Here is a 17,444-nt window from a genome sequence, read left to right on the forward strand (position 1 = left end):
CAAGAATTTGTTTATAGTTCGACTTAGAAACCACCAGGTTAAAGCCAGCTGAGAAGCAATTCTGTGGTATTATGTTCCACAGAGGGGCAGTTTTGGAAAAAATTATGTTCATGTAATCATTATTTATTCTTAGACACAGATAGAGAGTAAGTTAAATTGGTGACAGTGGTTGTAGCTAGTCGGGTGTTTTTCGCGATTGTTTACGTGTGTGGGGGCAACTTAGAATGGAGCTCAGTCGGGCTCTTGTCATGAAAATAACGATAGATCAGAGAAGTTCGCAATCTCTCTTCTAGATGTAGAAGACAGTAGACATGGACATTGCCCACTAGATTTCGAAGTCGGTTTTGTACCTCTTCTATGCAGAAATGGGAGATACATAGTTTGCTTTAATATGGATAAATGATTACATCAGAAATATCCAACACTTTTTCTCGGCGAACTTGCTAAGAAATTTAATGAACATGTTTCATTTTTAATCAGGAGTTACGGTCAGTTCTAGTATCTTGTTAAAGCAAGGCGCCTCTTTAAGACAAGAGCGATTTTAATTGGAGCAAAGCTATTAATCAGAACGTTGGTGATAAAAAAATGATGCTTGGCTTTAGATGCATTAAAATTAACAAGACATCTTTTCCCATCAGCACTCGTGCATAATAGACCTTACCACATCCTATCCCATAGTCTGTCATGGAAGAATCAGTAAATTTTTTATCATTATCGCATATAAACATCTATAAACATGTAAAATAACCTCATTAATGGAAAACGTGAAGTCATTCAGAACTGCATACACCGTCCAATGTTTATATTATCTAAACATTAAAAAAATCACTAATAAACAACGTGCATTTAAATAAACATTGATCATCTGTTTCTTATTACATACTAATACATTGTTGTTTTATTTATAATTTCAGCGTTCTCTTATATTATAAACATGTTTTTATTTAACCTATATCGATACTTATTTTTCCCCACTAACCAACAATCATGAGGTTGTTTGCTCAGCAACCGACACAGCTAACATGCTTACCAGTCGGTTTGCCTCAAACTCCACATTGGACCCTTCCAACCACCCCCTACCTGAATTTCTTATGCGGACAGGCGCCACACTAGACGACCTGAAAATCACCCCTGCTCATATGCATGCTATCATAAAAAACCTTGACACTTCAAAAGCATGTGGACCCGATCTCATCCCAGCTGTGCTATTAAAAATGTGCTCAGCCGAAGTAGCTCCAGTTCTCTCCAAACTCTACAACAAATGCCTTAACGAATCTTGCTTTCCGGGCTGTTGGAAAACTGCTTCTGTGGTACCAGTATTCAAGAATTCTGGCGAAAGAATTGACCCATTAAATTATCGCCCCATTAGCCTCCTCTCACTTTTTGCCAAAATATTTGAGACCTTAATTAACCATGCTCTAGTCCATCACTTACAGATGCTAAACTTCTGACTGACTAACAATATGGATTTAGACAAGCCCGTTCCACAGCAGATATCCTAACTGTAATCTCTGAATATATATACCATTCACTAGACAAAGCGGGGGAGGGCAAAGCGGTAGCTTTAGATATATCTAAGGCTTTTGACAGGGTATGGCATGAGGGTCTCCTCAGGAAAATTAGATCATACGGTATCACTGGTAGAATACTAAACATAATTAAATCCTTCTTAGATAAGAGAAAAATCCAGGTTGTCCTCGACGGTCGTACATCTAAACAATATGATATAAATGCGGGAAGGTGCCCAGGGGTCTATCCTTGGACCTCTGCTGTTCCTGATATTCATAAATGACCTCCCCGACAAGATTGCCTCTGAGATGGGTATATATGCTGATGACAGCACACTCTATAACAGGCACGACAGGAAAACAAATGAACACATATCTAAAGAAATGGCAGAAACACTAGAGGATGACCTCCAATCTGTAGTGGAATGAGGACAAAAATGAATAGTCACGTTCAATGCCGCCAAGACTAAACTGGTTTCATTCAATAATTACAAGAAACCTTCTCTACCACCTATAGCAATGGCCAACAACTCTTTATCTGAGAATACGTCTTTCAAACTCCTTGGCCTAACGTTCACAGGAAATATGTGTTGGAACAATTACATTGAAGGCATTGCCAGGGCCGCTGCAAGGAAGGTGGGCTCTCTCTAAAGGGCTAGAAAACTACTAACACCCGAAAGTATCCTGTACCTCTATAAGGCAACCATTCGCCCATGTATGGAGTATTGCTGTCATATTTGGGCTGGTGCATCTGCTACTAGTCTCTCGCTCCTTGACAAGGTTCAAAAGAGAGTCGCAAATCTGATAGGCCCAGAACTGGCCTTTAAGATTCAGCCTCTGTCCCATCGACGAAACGTTGCATCCCTCTGCCTGTTCTACAAGTATTTTAATGCCGAATGCTCTAACGAACTGCAAGCACTTGTGCCCCCACGACGTGAACACCCTCGACAGACCCGACAGGCTGAAAAATCCCACCCCCACACTGTAGAGATCCCTAGATGTAAAAGATCTTTCTACTCCAGTAGTTTCTTCCCCAGAACCGCTAGACTTTGGAATTCCATTACAGGTCCCTGCTTCTCCAACTCTACTGACGTGCAGAAGTTTAAGTGCAACGTGAACCGACATCTTGCTGCCCAAATCCCTACATAGTACCCCAGTAGTTGTTGCCCCTGATATTAGCCCCCTACACTAAAGTGGCAATGTGCCTTGTTTGGGGTGAAAATGTAATAAAAAATAAAAAAAATATTAGAAACCTGTAATCTGATTTTGATCTGTGTTATGCGAATTATAGTGGATAGTCGCATTGATCAGGTGGAACGCCTCAGGCTATCAACATTCAACCACATCGTCAAGGAAAACGTAATGTATTCGTCCGTTTCCGTCTTAGGGCCGAGCCCAACACTACTTCATTGCGACAAAGAAATCACCAAACAAGGATTTGGACTATTAGAAAGATAGCTATCCGAACCAAAACTTACAACTAGCGAATATCCTTTTTTAAATCTTTCTCACGCCAAATATTTAGAACGCGATGCTGTACTATTGGATAACATGTTTAACAGAGGATGGTGGGGAGTTGAGCAGCGAGATATCTGCTGCCATAACATTTAATTTGTTGCGTGTTAGTAGAGTCAGGGAATCAGAAAACAGGGATGAAATTTCAATGTCTCTCAGTTCTACTAGAGAAGAAACTATTGCAGTAAGAGTGGGAATATGCCACTTGTCAGATTAGTCGAGAGTTTGTACGTCGAAGGGGTAACATTGACGTTGTTCGACTGTTAGTTGATATGAAGCAACATTCCGTTCAATCAAACTTTTAATACAAGATGACATCAGTCAGGAGTGACTTTGATGCAATGAGTGATTCACACCTCGCCAAGCATGACATGTCATCAAATTGCAGGTAATGTCCGATCATGCTTAAGTCGAACAGAAAAGTTATGTTTTTACCCAACGTTTGTTTGTCTATATTGTCAACGTCCGGTTTTAGTCGCGTGCAAGCGACTCTATAAGTCACTCCGTCGGTCGGTCGGTCGGTCGGTAACACTTTTGTGCTTGGCATTTTTGGTTAAGATCAAAGGTCTGTTGTTAATAGATGCTGTTCTTAGCTTTTTAAGTTTTCTTGGCCAGGATCAATGTGTGGTATCTGTTCTGGCAGATGCTGCAAGCAGGGAGCATATGTGGGGCAGCCTCACATATAAGACCTTGGTCAATGAAGGGGCAACCCTTCATACCAATTGTCACTATCCAGCTCCCCTACTCCCCGGGGAGTTGGTCCCCATTTCCCCTTCACTCCTCACTTTAAAAATCGGCCTTGTGCCTAATTTGCTCGGTGGGGGAGCAAATAAATACCATCTGTTCCGGCAGATACTGCAAGCTATGACTAGCAAAGACCAGATGTGGGGGCAACCCCACATGCCTGACCATTAACCAGCTCCCATTTCCCACCTCTCGGGAGCTGGTCCCCTTTTTCCCTTCCCCCTCCCTTCACTCCTCACATTAAAAATCGGCCTTGTGCCTAATTTGCTCGGTGGGGGAGCAAATAAATACCATCTGTTCCGGCAGATACTGCAAGCAAAGATCATATGTGGGGGCAATCCCACATATCAGTTATTGGTCAATGTAGCGACAACCCTTCATACCAATTGTCACTATCCAGATCCCTTACTCCCCGAGAGTTGGTCCCCATTTCCCCTTCACTCCTCACATTAAAAATCTGCTTATGCCTAATTTGCTCGGTGGGTGAGCATATAAATACCAACCCCACATATAAAGTCCTTGGTCAATGTAGGGGCAACCCTTCATACCAATTGTCACTATCTAGCTCCCCTACTCCCCGGGGAGCTGGTCCCCATTTCCTCTTCACTCCTCACATTAAAAATTGGCATTGTGCCTAATTTGCTCGGTGGGGGATCAAATAAATACCTTTTTCTTGGCCTTTTGGCTAAGATCAAAGTGTAGTATCTGTTCTTACTACATGCTAAACTTGTGTTTGTTACTTTGTGATCACTTTTCTGTATCAATTTAATGTTAAATGATTACCCCCTTTACAACAAGTCAGTCTCAAAGTCATTCAAGTCATTCTCTAGATCATTCAAGTTCTTTTTGAAGGATTTCAGTTATTTTTTAAGCATTCAAGTCATTCTTAAGGTTATTAAAGTCATTCTAAGTCATTTACTTTTTTTTTATTTAAGTCATTTCAGCCCATTTTTCGGTTATTTTAGTTTATCTTTAAGAATTTCATGTCAATGCTACATTCACGCATTCATTCATTACACGAGAGCACGCGACTAATGGCTATCGGTCTTGTCGAATACCAAGCTACGTAAAAAATTGAAGCATTTCCAATCAAGACAAAAAAAAATGATCAAGTCTTGAAAGGTATAAAAAAGAATTCGTAGTATATGGAATAAGGCACCTGGTAACATTCAGATGTACGTTACACTTATCTGGGGGTTGTGGGTTCAATTCTCAGCAAGGGTAACATTCAAAATACAATGGCGAATTATCCAGGACATCTGCTTGACTACATCTTTTCACTGTTTGTTTAGAGCATACGTGTCTGTTCTTCTTTCGATGTAAGAGTTGAGTCTCTTAGTGTGAAAAGCATAACAACTTTTTTATTATTAAAAAAAAATCCATATTCCTAAGTGTAATTTATTTACAAAAGAACAATCGTACTACGAACTTAAGGTAGTTTTATTATATCGATTCTCGTTATACCTTCACTCTGTTCTGAAATGGAAAACATACATCAAATCCGTCTCCAATATCGCTGGGAAAATTTTTAGATCATTCTACCGCCCCAGTAGATATCTCACTGCCGATGCAATCTTCTACCTTTATAAAGGCCAAGTACGTTCTAGGATGGAGTACTATTGCAACATCTGGACAGGAGCTGCTCGGGGCGTCTTACCCTGCCTTGGAAGAATTCAAAACTGATTTCGTAATCTAGTAAGTTATGACCGTTACTCTTCTCTGCAACCTTCTTCACGCAGAAGAAACGTTGGAAGCTTGTCTCTGCTCTATCGTTATTTTCATGGCAAGTACTTGACTGAGCTCTAATCTATGGTTCCCTTTTGCCAATCTTTAACAAAAAACACCCATCTAGCCAAAACCACTATCAAAACTTCCCCCACTCTCTCTTAATGCCTACAATTAAACGTGGATTCCATGAACAAAACTTCTTTCCTAGAACTGTCCGATGATTTTCCGATGATTTTCTTTCCAGCTAACTACAATATTGTCGTCTTCAATTCTAACGTAAACAAGTACCTATTGGCCCATCCTCTTAAAAAAAGCAAAGTATCCTAAATTTCTTCTAACGATGACTATACTAATATCCTAATGACTACCATGGCCACATTAACTCTTATCCTCGAGTGGCTTCCGGAATTTGCTATGTGGTGACCCCTTTGTAAGTTTTTTGTGAATCAATAGGTCTGTCGGATTCTTTCCCTTCCCGGGTACCTAAGGGCACCTTATATAACGTTTTGATTAGATTACCCGACGCCATCTTTGGTATAAATGCATATGACTACATTCCAAATGACTGATTTCTCGAACTTTACCGTCATTTTATCATTATTACGTTCTAAAGTCATGGACAAGGGTTGTTTACGCTTTGTCATTTGTTACCAGAAAAATACCTTGTTCTTTTGGGTGCATTTTAGTTTGAAATTCTGTTCAGACAACTAGGGTTTGAAACTTGCGGAATGCAATATTTACCGTTATAGTGCACAGCATCTTTTCTCAACCCGTTAGAATATCATAATACTTTTAACTTGTTCCAATTTCGAGTGCCCGTTTTAAGAGAGCTGGCTTTACCCACACATAAAACAAACCCACCCTCGTATATACGCAAACATATTTAGACCTAGTATATTCATCACTATTTTTCCAACGATACTGCGTTGGTTCGTTTTGGGTTACGTTTTCATTTTTAGCGGAAGTAAAATATATTGCGTGAAGAAGAGTTCCTGTGTTTAGCTTTTAAAAATAGTCAGCGACTACTTTTATTCATTTATTTATTTATTCATTTTAGTGTCGATTCCAATGACACACCCCTCCAAAACTTAATTAATAAATAATTAGCTTAAAATAGTCAGAGACTAGGGGTTTTTGGTGGTGGTGGTGGTGGGGAGTGTCAATTCCTTTGACTCCCCCCTCAAAAAAAAAAATAAAGAAAGAAAGAAAGAAAGAAATAATCAGCTTAAAATAGACTTTTTTTTTCCTTTTGTAGTGTTAATACTTATGGTCAAAAGAAATCGAATCAATAAATAATTAGTTTGAGGGGAGTCGCGCTCGTAAATAGCACCTCCAACAGGACACTATTTGTACAAATAAAAACGGTATTTACTTTGGCACACTTTCAACAATACTTGTCCATAGAAAATAAATATCTCCACTTGTCATTATTTGTTTTATTGTTGTTGAGTTTTAATCTCAATGATAGTTGGGTCATTGGAAACTATGTATCATTTTAAATAAAAATTATTCCAAAATGATCAGCCATTAAGTATTCAAAAGGTTCAACGTGACTTAACTTCGGTAATTTTTCAGGAATGTTCAGGTGTATTGGTGTGATAATAACATTTTTATTTCTTTTGTCCTTTCGACAAAACGAGAGAACACGATGATTACTTGGTACGGTTTCGGATAGCAGCAACAGGATCGTTGGCAATCCCGTGTAAAACTGTATACTGAAATCAATAATTAAAGCTTGGACGACTAACATCTATAAACAGCAAATTTTTACTCCGTTTGCACATATGTCAATCACGCGAATAATTGTAAGCCGTTGGGACATACATTAACGATTCGTTGGATAAGTAAAAAGTGGGGTTTGTAGAGAATAGAAACGACCATTAAGACGGGACACACAAAAGAGTGACACTGTCGTCTGATTAGTAGTATATATAGAGCACGCACGCACGCACCGGTAGAAGAACGACGACTACGACGATAGTCGACTCGGAAACCTTACATGGCGCTACGAACAGGATTTATTTTTCAACATAATTTCTTTTGCACAATTTTTGGAGTATAATGGTGTCAGGACAACACGAGGACGGCTAATACATGCAGTTGATTCAACAACTAATAAATCTGCAAAGAGAAAACAATGAGCTTCGCGGAGGGAGTGCCTCGAGTCGGTCTAACACCAAGAAACCAGACCGGCCACGTATCGAACATGGATTCACCGACGCGGACTGGGCGCTTTTCATCGACTCGTGGGCCCGATACAAACAAATGTGCGGCCTTAACGACCCCGTGGAAATCCGCAATGAACTAAGGACAGCCTGCTCAAATGAGGTAAATAGACTTTTATTTGACTTAGTTGGGCCTGGAACCCTCAATTCTGTCACAGAGGAACAACTCTTAAGGCATATACAGTTCATTGCGGTGAAAGGTCTACACCCGGAGGTGCATAGACATAAATTTCATAACATCAGACAACAGACGGGGGAGGAACCCGCACAGTTCTTGGCAAAGCTTCGGTCCCAGGCACGGTTTTGCAATTTCACGGTTCTGTGCCCCAACGAGAACTGCCGGCAAGCCGTAAACTATTCGGAGGACATGGTAGCTGGCCAACTCGTAGCTGGTCTGGCAAATGCGGAGTACCAGTGTAAATTGCTGGCCGAAGCAAATATTCTAACCACTGTGGAGCAGAAGCTTCACAGGCTGGTTAGTTTAGAAACTACAGAGACGTCTGCTCCTCAGTTGCAACGAGGCTCAGAGGGACACTCGACTTTTGGCCTACTAACAACCGAGAAAAAAACATCTCGGAAGGAGCAGCCGCTCAAAACCCCTCAGAATAGTCCTTGTGAAGGGTGTGGGAGGACCTCACACCCCAGTGGGTAAAAAGGGATAGAGAACTGCCCGGCGAGGGGGCTAAAATGTTTTAATTGTGGCGTCACAGGCCACTTACAAAGAGTCTGCCGGAAACAGGAGAGGTCGACGGCGGAGTCAACAAACGATGCCACACGTCAATCGAATATTTTCGGCAGCAGAATGGAGGGGGCACCGGCATGTTACAATCAAAAAGGTAGAATAGCAGCAGTGCCACACCTTGCATGGAGCAGTGGTGGGTTCAGGAGAAGTCCCCCTGAGCCACCACCCTCATTAATGGTTGATGTGTCCCTGATACCAGAGTCTCAGGCTAAATTCGGGTGCGCTTTGGATAAGGGAGTAAGCCGTCGAAAACACCGCATCCAGGCCATTGCAGATACCGGTGCCCAGACGTGTTCGAGTGGCCCAGAAATATTGAAAATATTAGGGTGCACCAGCAGGATCCTGAAACCTACCACCCATGGCGCTGATTTATGGCTTGGAGTCTTGTAGGATGTTCATCCTGGGATCCCCAGACCTATTGGTCACCGTGGACCACCAGCCCCTAGTGAAAATTTTCTCGGATCAGATCCTGGAGAATATAAAAAATCCCCGCCTGTTCTCATTCAAGGAGCGGTCGTTGAAGTACAGGTTCCAGATTAAGCATGTTCCCGGGAAACTCAACGCAGCACCGGACTGCACATCCCGATACCCGGCGCCGTCAAGACACAGCAGACTAAAGGGCACTGACACTTCCCAGCAAATCGAGGGGAGTATACAAGCATCCATCATAGCTGCATACGCACATAGCCCCAAGTTCCGAGCGATCACCTGGGATAGGATAGTCGCAGCTGCAGCCACCGATGAGGAGTGCCGAACGTTGGCGTCATACATTCAAGACGGGTTCCCAAGGTCACGCCACGAACTACCACCAGAAATCCGGCAATTCTGGCCGATGGCAGACCAACTATATTGTCTGGAAGGGCTACCCATAAAAGGGGACAAAATTTTGATACCAAAACGGCTTAGAGCCGAGGTGTTAGAGGCATTACACTCCGCCCATCAAGGGGCGAATGGTATGTTGGCTAACGCCAGACAACGGTTATTTTGGCCTAGTTTAGACGCCAGCATCCGACAAACAAGGGCGCAATGTCAGAGTTGCAATTCGATCGCCCAATCCCAGCCTAGGGAACCATTAATGCCACCCATAAACCCGGAATTCCCATTTCAAAAGACAGTCACTGACTTGCTAGATATGCACGGGAAAAGTTACATGGTATACGCGGACCGATATACCGGTTGGATTGAGGTCGCACCACTACCATCAGGAAGGGCTGCAGCGGTGTGTAACGCCCTGAGGGTTTGGTTTTGCACGTATGGTGCGCCGGAGGAAATATCATCCGATGGAGGGCCACCATTCGATTCACTAGAATACAAATCGTTCCTAGAAGACTGGGGCGTAAAAAGGCGCATATCATCTGCACATTACCCCCAGAGTAATGGCCGAGCTGAACTGGCCGTAAAAACGGCCAAAAGAATGCTGATGGACTGCGTCGATGGCTACGGACACCTACATCATGATCGGGCAGCACGGGCGATGATGACTCATAGGAATACGCCCAGTCAGGACCTTGGATTGTCGCCGGCGGAAATGCTATATGGTCGAACACTAAGGGGCCATCTCCCCGCACTTCGCAAAAAATACTGCATCCACAAGCGTTGGACGGAGACCAGAGATTTGAGAGAGAGGGCGATGGCGAAAAGGCACGTACTTAACAAAGAACAGTACGACATACACAGCCGCCCCCTCCAACAGCTCCGAGTCGGCGAGTCTGTGCAGGTGCAGAATCAGGAGGGACCAAATCCACGACGATGGGCGAAAACTGGGAGAGTCGTCGAGACAATGGGTAACAGGCAGTACAGGATACGGTTGGATGGTAGCGGCAGGATCACATTACGCAATCGCCGTTTCCTCAGGAAAATCAAACCGGTCATGGATACGCCGGAGTATCCACCCACTCAACAACCCCATCAACCACCTCCCCAAACACCAAGAAGGGAGGACAGCAAACCACCGTGCAACATGCATGAGATGATGGAGGTGGAAGAAGCTGATTGTGACACATTAGAAACAGATATGGAGGTGGACCAAGATCCGATCAACCACAAGCCAATGCAGACGAGTCCGGTCCCACGACGCAGCATGAGGGTAACACGAGCACCAAGGCCACTTTCCCCTCAAATGCAAGGACCAACTCACTACTACACGGAATTCTCCAGTCACATGACCACAAAACGACGGTAGTGTGGTCACATGGTGGGGGGAGGGCATGTAGAGAATAGGAACGACCATTAAGACGGGACACACAAAAGAGTGACACCGTCGTCTGATTAGTAGTATATACAGAGCACGCACGCACGCACCGGTAGAAGAACGACGACTACGACGATAGTCGACTCGGAAACCTTACAGGGTTGTAAAGCCAGTGAAATAAAAGAGAACGTCGAAAAATGGCCTCTTTCTGTTTGCTATCTTTCTCCCATTAGTTCTCTCGCTTGCTTCAGAAATCGTTAAAGATTTTTGCCTGTCTTTAACTTCTGCCGCTCAATACAGAAAATGGGGTGAAATGAGGAGGTTTAACAGAAAAACAAAGCGCTGAAAGTGGAGTGAATACCTTTAACTGTTACTAAGTTAGAAAAAAGTGTCAAAAGTAAGACTTATCAACAGCGTATGAATATGAGCAAGATAGCAAATATGATAGAGTAAGAGAGAGAGAGAGAGAGAGAGGGTGAAAATGATAGACAGCATCTTAATAAATTATTAGCTATTTTATGAGTCAAATACGAATAAAGGTTTGTTTAAATAACAGTAAAATAAGATTTATGTTTCAAATATAATTCCATTTGAGTTAACCAATCAATCAATCAATCAATCAATCAATCAATAAGGGTTTTATCACTCAATGGGGACACCTTCCTCTGACTTTATGTGACATGATCGACTTGAGGGAACGACTTGGGTGTGTTTGGGTTGAGACCCCTCGGGACCTGTGAAAGACCGGGTAAATATGCTAAGAGCGCTAAATTTACTCCCTAATAACAACAGCGGATAGCGAAATATTTGAATTAGAGGATATAGATATATATTTTGTTTTATTGCCAAAGTCATAGATATATTTGTTATTTGAAAAATAGACGACAGGAAATGTTAGAATAATGACGATGACATTCGTCTGGCCTGAGGAGCACCAGCCAGATGTTCCGAGTTTTGGGCAGGGAAAATTGGCAGGCGTTAACCCCGGAGGTCATGGGAACGGAAGTCACTGTTGGTCCCAGGTTTCAAAACTCTAGACTATGACTGAACTGCACACACGAATTTAGGTATAGAAAGGCCCAGATACGTATCTTAATCTGATTGGCTGAGTGGACTATCCACCCCGACCCGACCCGGAATATATAAGGCCAGTACCGCTCGCAATTAGACAGATCGGAGACAGATTTGCGTGGAATCTCGAGATAATAACCAGCTCCCAACGCCTGACCCCTCCTCTCCATTCCGCCATTTTGCCATCTATGAAGAAGAGAGATTTAAGATTTTAAAAACGTGCTAAGAACTTACTTTGAAAATGTGCTAAAAACTGAAGTGTAAATATCTGTAAAAGTTTGTAATTTTTGTGAAATTAATTGTAGTAGAATAGAATAAAATTGTATGTTTTTCTTGATGGGGAATGCAGCTTTCGTTTGTCCGCTTCCAGAGAATTCTACACCGAGGCGTTCAGGACTTAATGTGATATCCTCTCCAGGAACTAGACACCACGAGCCAAATTCCAAAGACGATCAGGGGTAAGTTGTTTGACCTCACATCGAGGGGCGTGTCACATTTAGCCATCTATCTCTGTCCTGAGCTATTCGTTGCCATGTGGAACTCCATCTCGTTCTTGGTCTTGCCTTTGGCTTCTAATGTTCACGAGGTGCCCATTTCGTTAATAATTATTCAATAACTCTTGTTTGTTGGTGGATCCAGATCTTTGTTTTTCTGCCTTGTAGAGTGGTGCCTAACATTATCCCCTCCTCTTCCTTTGTGCTACTGCTAAGATTTCACTTTGGTGAGTTGGCAGGACCCATGTTTCGCTATCGTTGATCATCACAGGTAGTATATATTCATTAAATATCTTGTCTTTGATTGACATATTTGCTTTTCGGCTTCTCATATGCTCCACTTTAAAAAAAAAACTACCCATCCCAATGTTATCCTTCTCTTTACCCCTGGAAGGACATCATTTTTCGTTATTTTATTTTCCAAGTAGATGTAACTTTCTACTTCCCCAATGGTCTTTCTATTATAAATTATTGGCGACATGGGAGCGTGGTGATTTACCATCACCTTGGTCTTCCTAAATGCATGTTAAGGCCAACCGGTTTGCTCTGAGATGTTGTTTAAATGTCATTTACTTCATGAGTATGTGCCATCAGTACTATATCATCAGCAGATTTAAGTACTTTTATGTATTTTGAGTAATTTAATACATAAAAATTTAATACATAAACATTTAATACATAAAAATTTAATGCATAAAAATATAATACATAAAAATTTTATACATAAAAATTTAATACATAAAAATTTAATGCACAAAAATTTAATACATAAAAATATAATACATAAAAATATAATACATAAAAATATAATACATAAAAATGTAATACATAAAAAAGAAAATGTTAAACAAGTGAAGCATACATGATCCCCCTGAACGCACAATAAACAAGGCATAACAAAATGACTAAGTCCCCCCATCCATTTAGCCCCAAAGGTATCCAGGGGATGTCAAATCCTGGGGAAAATGAACAAATGGTGCAGTTTTACGCCTTAAAATTTTTAATTTGAGTTCTGCACTATGCAAAAATAGAAATGACTAAGTCCATCAATTGCCCTATCCCATTTAGCCCCAAAATTTCCCAATTTGAGTTCACCACCAACAAAACTGCTAAATAGACATATACAGAAAAAATTTGGACAAATATGGTAACCGCTGGGGTGGGTAACCGGAGTTTTTCTGTGAAATCTGTTCTGTTATTTTTTACTCATATCATGTTTAATGTTTGTGCAAAATTTCACAAAATTCCAAGGTGTAGTTATTGAGAAAAGGCGAATAGACGAACAGACGAACGGACGAACGAACAAGGGTTAATTTTCAGGTCCACCCTCCTTTTGTCGGGGGGGGGGGGAAACAAAGTTAATTAACGCAATTCTACTAATAAATATTTGATATTTGTCTATTGAAGATAAAACTCTGCTGTTGCCTCTATTAATGTCCAAGTATTTCATTACTAATTGGAAGCTCGGCATTGTCTAGCCAGTCAATACGCTTAAACATGATATTTTTATGCAGATTGCGTATATATTATTATGGAGTCAATTATCTATTGATTATTATATATTACGAGGAATAATTTCTCCGGTTGACTAATTAAAAAAAAAAAAGCTAACCAAAAAAAAAATAATGATAATGCCGTTCATCAAATTGCTCCTGTGTTTGTTTACAATTCACGTCAGGATTTAATGATGAATGCTCTGGAAAAGTCACTTCTGATTTATGTTTACTTTTTAAATATGCAAATGAAGAAATAGTTTACGGCGTAGAATCGTCGCAAATCATTTCTTCGTGCCACTGCTTTAATCGTAAGTTGGTACTTCTTTTATTGTACATTGAACTCATTAATAAGAAAAAATTTAAATAAAATGGTGAGGTACACCCAGGTTTAAACAGAAGATCAATCGATCTGTAGTCGAATTCTCTATCATTAAGCTATATCGCCAGATAATAATAAATCTGTGTTTTTTTTTTAATGGAGAAATGATTTGCTGAAATTTTATTATCTCCCTTGGCCAGTGTAACCGAAAATATTCCCCTATAAAAATTAATCTTTTTATCTATAGGAGAGAAAAAAAAAACTATTTTTAAGATCGGACTTTTCGATTTTCGATACCTATCGGATGAATTTCAAAAGATATCTAAAACCAATGCCAGACATATAAATTAGCTTTGTATGAAATTTGCAAAATATAAGCTCAGCCGTTTCGGAACCTATAAGGAAGGAAGCCACACACTGACAATGTGACATTTATATAATAGTTGAAATAGATGTTGTTTTTGTTTTAGCGATATGTTTTGAATGGATTCAATTATTTGCGAAAGTGCATTTTTACCTAAATGCGAGTTGGGAATAATTTTCCCTTTTACCAATTTGGTACCCCCCACATGGGGAGCGGTATATTTGTCATTTTTAAAATATAATTATCCACTGACACGTGTTTCGTCGTCTACGACTCATCAGAGTGGCTGAATCTAGAGAGATTCGAAATCAGGACACCAGATAGAGATATTTCAATGTAAAATTAAATGTACTATTTGATTTTCAGACTAATGTATTATTTTTTAATGCTCAATCCAAAGAAAAGGGTACCTGTTCTACTCTCATGGTACAAATCTACCAGGCCTTTTTGAGAAATAGATAGGGGCTAGGGTAAAACCGGTTCTGCTGTCATAGGACAGTCTTTTGATTATCTGGAGACCAATTTTCCAGGAATCACCACTTCGTTTGTTGTTGAGTAGTGTCATATACGCGGTGCCGTCTATACTTTTCTCGTATAAGTACTTTTATTTATAGTACACACATGAAACTATTGTCCCCGCTTGAAGTAATTTCCCCCGAATGCAACGCATTTGTTATACTGTTCCAACAACCTCTGGAAGGTCCCATGGAAGTCCTTTTATGTGAGAGTGTCAATGACCCTTGTCACAGCCCTTTTCATCTCAGCTGTCTCATAACGACAGCCCCAAAGGTTTTCCCTGAGGTTAGGAAATGACCAAAAGTCACAGGAAGCAAGGTCTGTGCAATAGGGAGCCTGGCGAATTGTCTTGATGTCCATCTTGGTCAAATAGTCTGTGACAAACTTTGCGTAAATCTTTTTCATCTTCAATTCCTCGCGAATAATTGTGTGTACAGTTCCCACATCAAAATCAAACTGTTCACTTGTAGTCTCTATAAACAAACGACGGTCCTTATTCATGAAATTCTTTATTTGGCCAATCAACACTGGGATTCTGACTTCCTTACTCCTCCTACAGCTCTCATCATTCTTCACAAATCCCCTGCGTTCTTTAAATCTCGTCTGCTACTAAAAAAACTAATGTTCGATTTATGCAAGATGGTCCAGAAGCAGTCTGAAGCATTCTCTACTTTTGTGTGGCATGTTTCCCAGTTCAAAACAGAATTTTCTTGCATATATTTTCTAACGTCCAGATTGCATTTTTGAAATTCACCAGCTGTTGCAGTCAAGCTTTAGTAGTGTGTATTCCAATCCCTGGTGTAGCTATTCATCGGAACTTGAAATCATAAAAAATGGCCAATCATCCCATAAGGTGTAAAGCAATAACATACTGAATTTTAATAGTCTACGACAATTTTGAATACCTGTAAAACATATCTGGAAACTTGTTTAAGGCACCGCGTACGTTTGCCCGTAATGATAATGTCATTCCACATCTTACGTCCTTAATTGGGAGCGGTATTAAAATGTCCGTGTTGTATTTATAGGTATCAAAATAATTATATGACATAGTCAAGATAAGAGGATGATATAGTTTGCTCTCGGCACCAGATTATAAACGTATAAATTGTATGTATTGTTGTTTCACAGAGGATATGATATCGACGTATAAACTGAGTCAATGTAGATACACAGAATTATCACATGGGTATATATTACAATTCATATTTACTTGAAGGTATTATTTTTTATAAGAAGAATAATATGTTTCATACCTTTCTTTCTTCAAGAGTTCTTCTATTTTCACTGCTGACCTCCGTGATGAAACATGAAATGACCAACACCATAACCAATTGAGACATCTGTTCTTTCTTCTTTTGTGAAACTACAGAACAACACTTCATATTTTTAAAATATAAATTTATTTCAGTTTTCTAAAACTGTCTTCACAAAGAGTCTGTATTTCGCCTCTACATGCTTGTTCTTCGCCGCCTCACTTTCTGGCTTGAAGCTCGTCGGTTCAGTCCCGTGACCAAACTCAAACTCTCGACCGACTAATCTTTCTGATCTCTTGACCTCAGTTCCGTTACGTCATCATTAAAAACCAGACGTCTTTCGATATGTGACCTCTCCACGTATGCATGCCGAATGTAACTTTTTTTAAATTTAATCTAGCTAATTTATGTAAACATCCTCAGCTAAAACCCATAGCTATACTTTAGTCTATAAACAATAAATAACAGCTATTAAAACCTTATAGAAAATATTATGTGTGCGTATGTGTGTAGCCCATCAATGACTGAAAGTAGTGGGAGAAATCAGAAAGGATAAATATTCTACTTCTAGGGAACAGAGAAGAGTTTCTATTATGAAGATGTACTTGATAAGTGACTACATTTGTAGATGTAGTTTAAGAGGACTGGTTTATATGTGGCTTGTAAGCGTTGAAAATTGTGTGCATTGAAGATACGTCAACATACAAGTTAGTCTTCTTGCCGATGCCGATAACCCATGGCTTGGAAAGAAGTTTAGTGGTCAAACAATGTTAAGAATCGGAATGTTGGCATATCATAACGAATGCCTTGCAGAAGTATATGTCCGAAGACAAATATGTGTGCGTATGTGTAGCGTATCAATTTCAACAAGAAATGAGGATACTCACATTTTATTTACAAGGAGACAATACATAAAATGATACAAATTGCATCTATCAGTCTTAGTCCGGTATTATTTGAGTTTGTGTTCCCCAACTATCACAGACAGAAGTAATATATCTTCATCTTTATTTACTCGGGTTTAAACTGGTTCATTCTCTGTCTCGTCCCAATCGTTTAGCCTCCACATGATAACTCACACAACAGACGTAAATAGGAGGAAAATCCGCCTGAAACAGAAAAGGGATCCGCTTCTTTTTCTTATAGTTTTTTTTTGTCCTAACAGTAGTTTATGTTCGTTCGTCGTGAGACCTACACAATTAGCTGGATAATGCAATATTTGCTGTGTTATCTATGGGCGTGTGTGAGGAATTCAGCAACAGCTTAAGGATAGCT

At 40.3% G+C, this 17,444-nt stretch overlaps 1 pseudogene; it reads left to right on the top strand.

The window, feature by feature from the left end:
* The first annotated feature begins 4,431 nt into the window (after window positions 1-4,431).
* On the top strand, window positions 4,432-4,555 carry LOC145259334 (U2 spliceosomal RNA; annotated as a pseudogene).
* Window positions 4,556-17,444: the final 12,889 nt, after the last annotated feature.

This window comes from Euprymna scolopes, chromosome 34 (genome assembly GCF_053919585.1).
Source record: "Euprymna scolopes isolate OS-2025 chromosome 34, ASM5391958v1, whole genome shotgun sequence".
NCBI classification, from domain to species: domain Eukaryota; kingdom Metazoa; phylum Mollusca; class Cephalopoda; order Sepiida; family Sepiolidae; genus Euprymna; species Euprymna scolopes.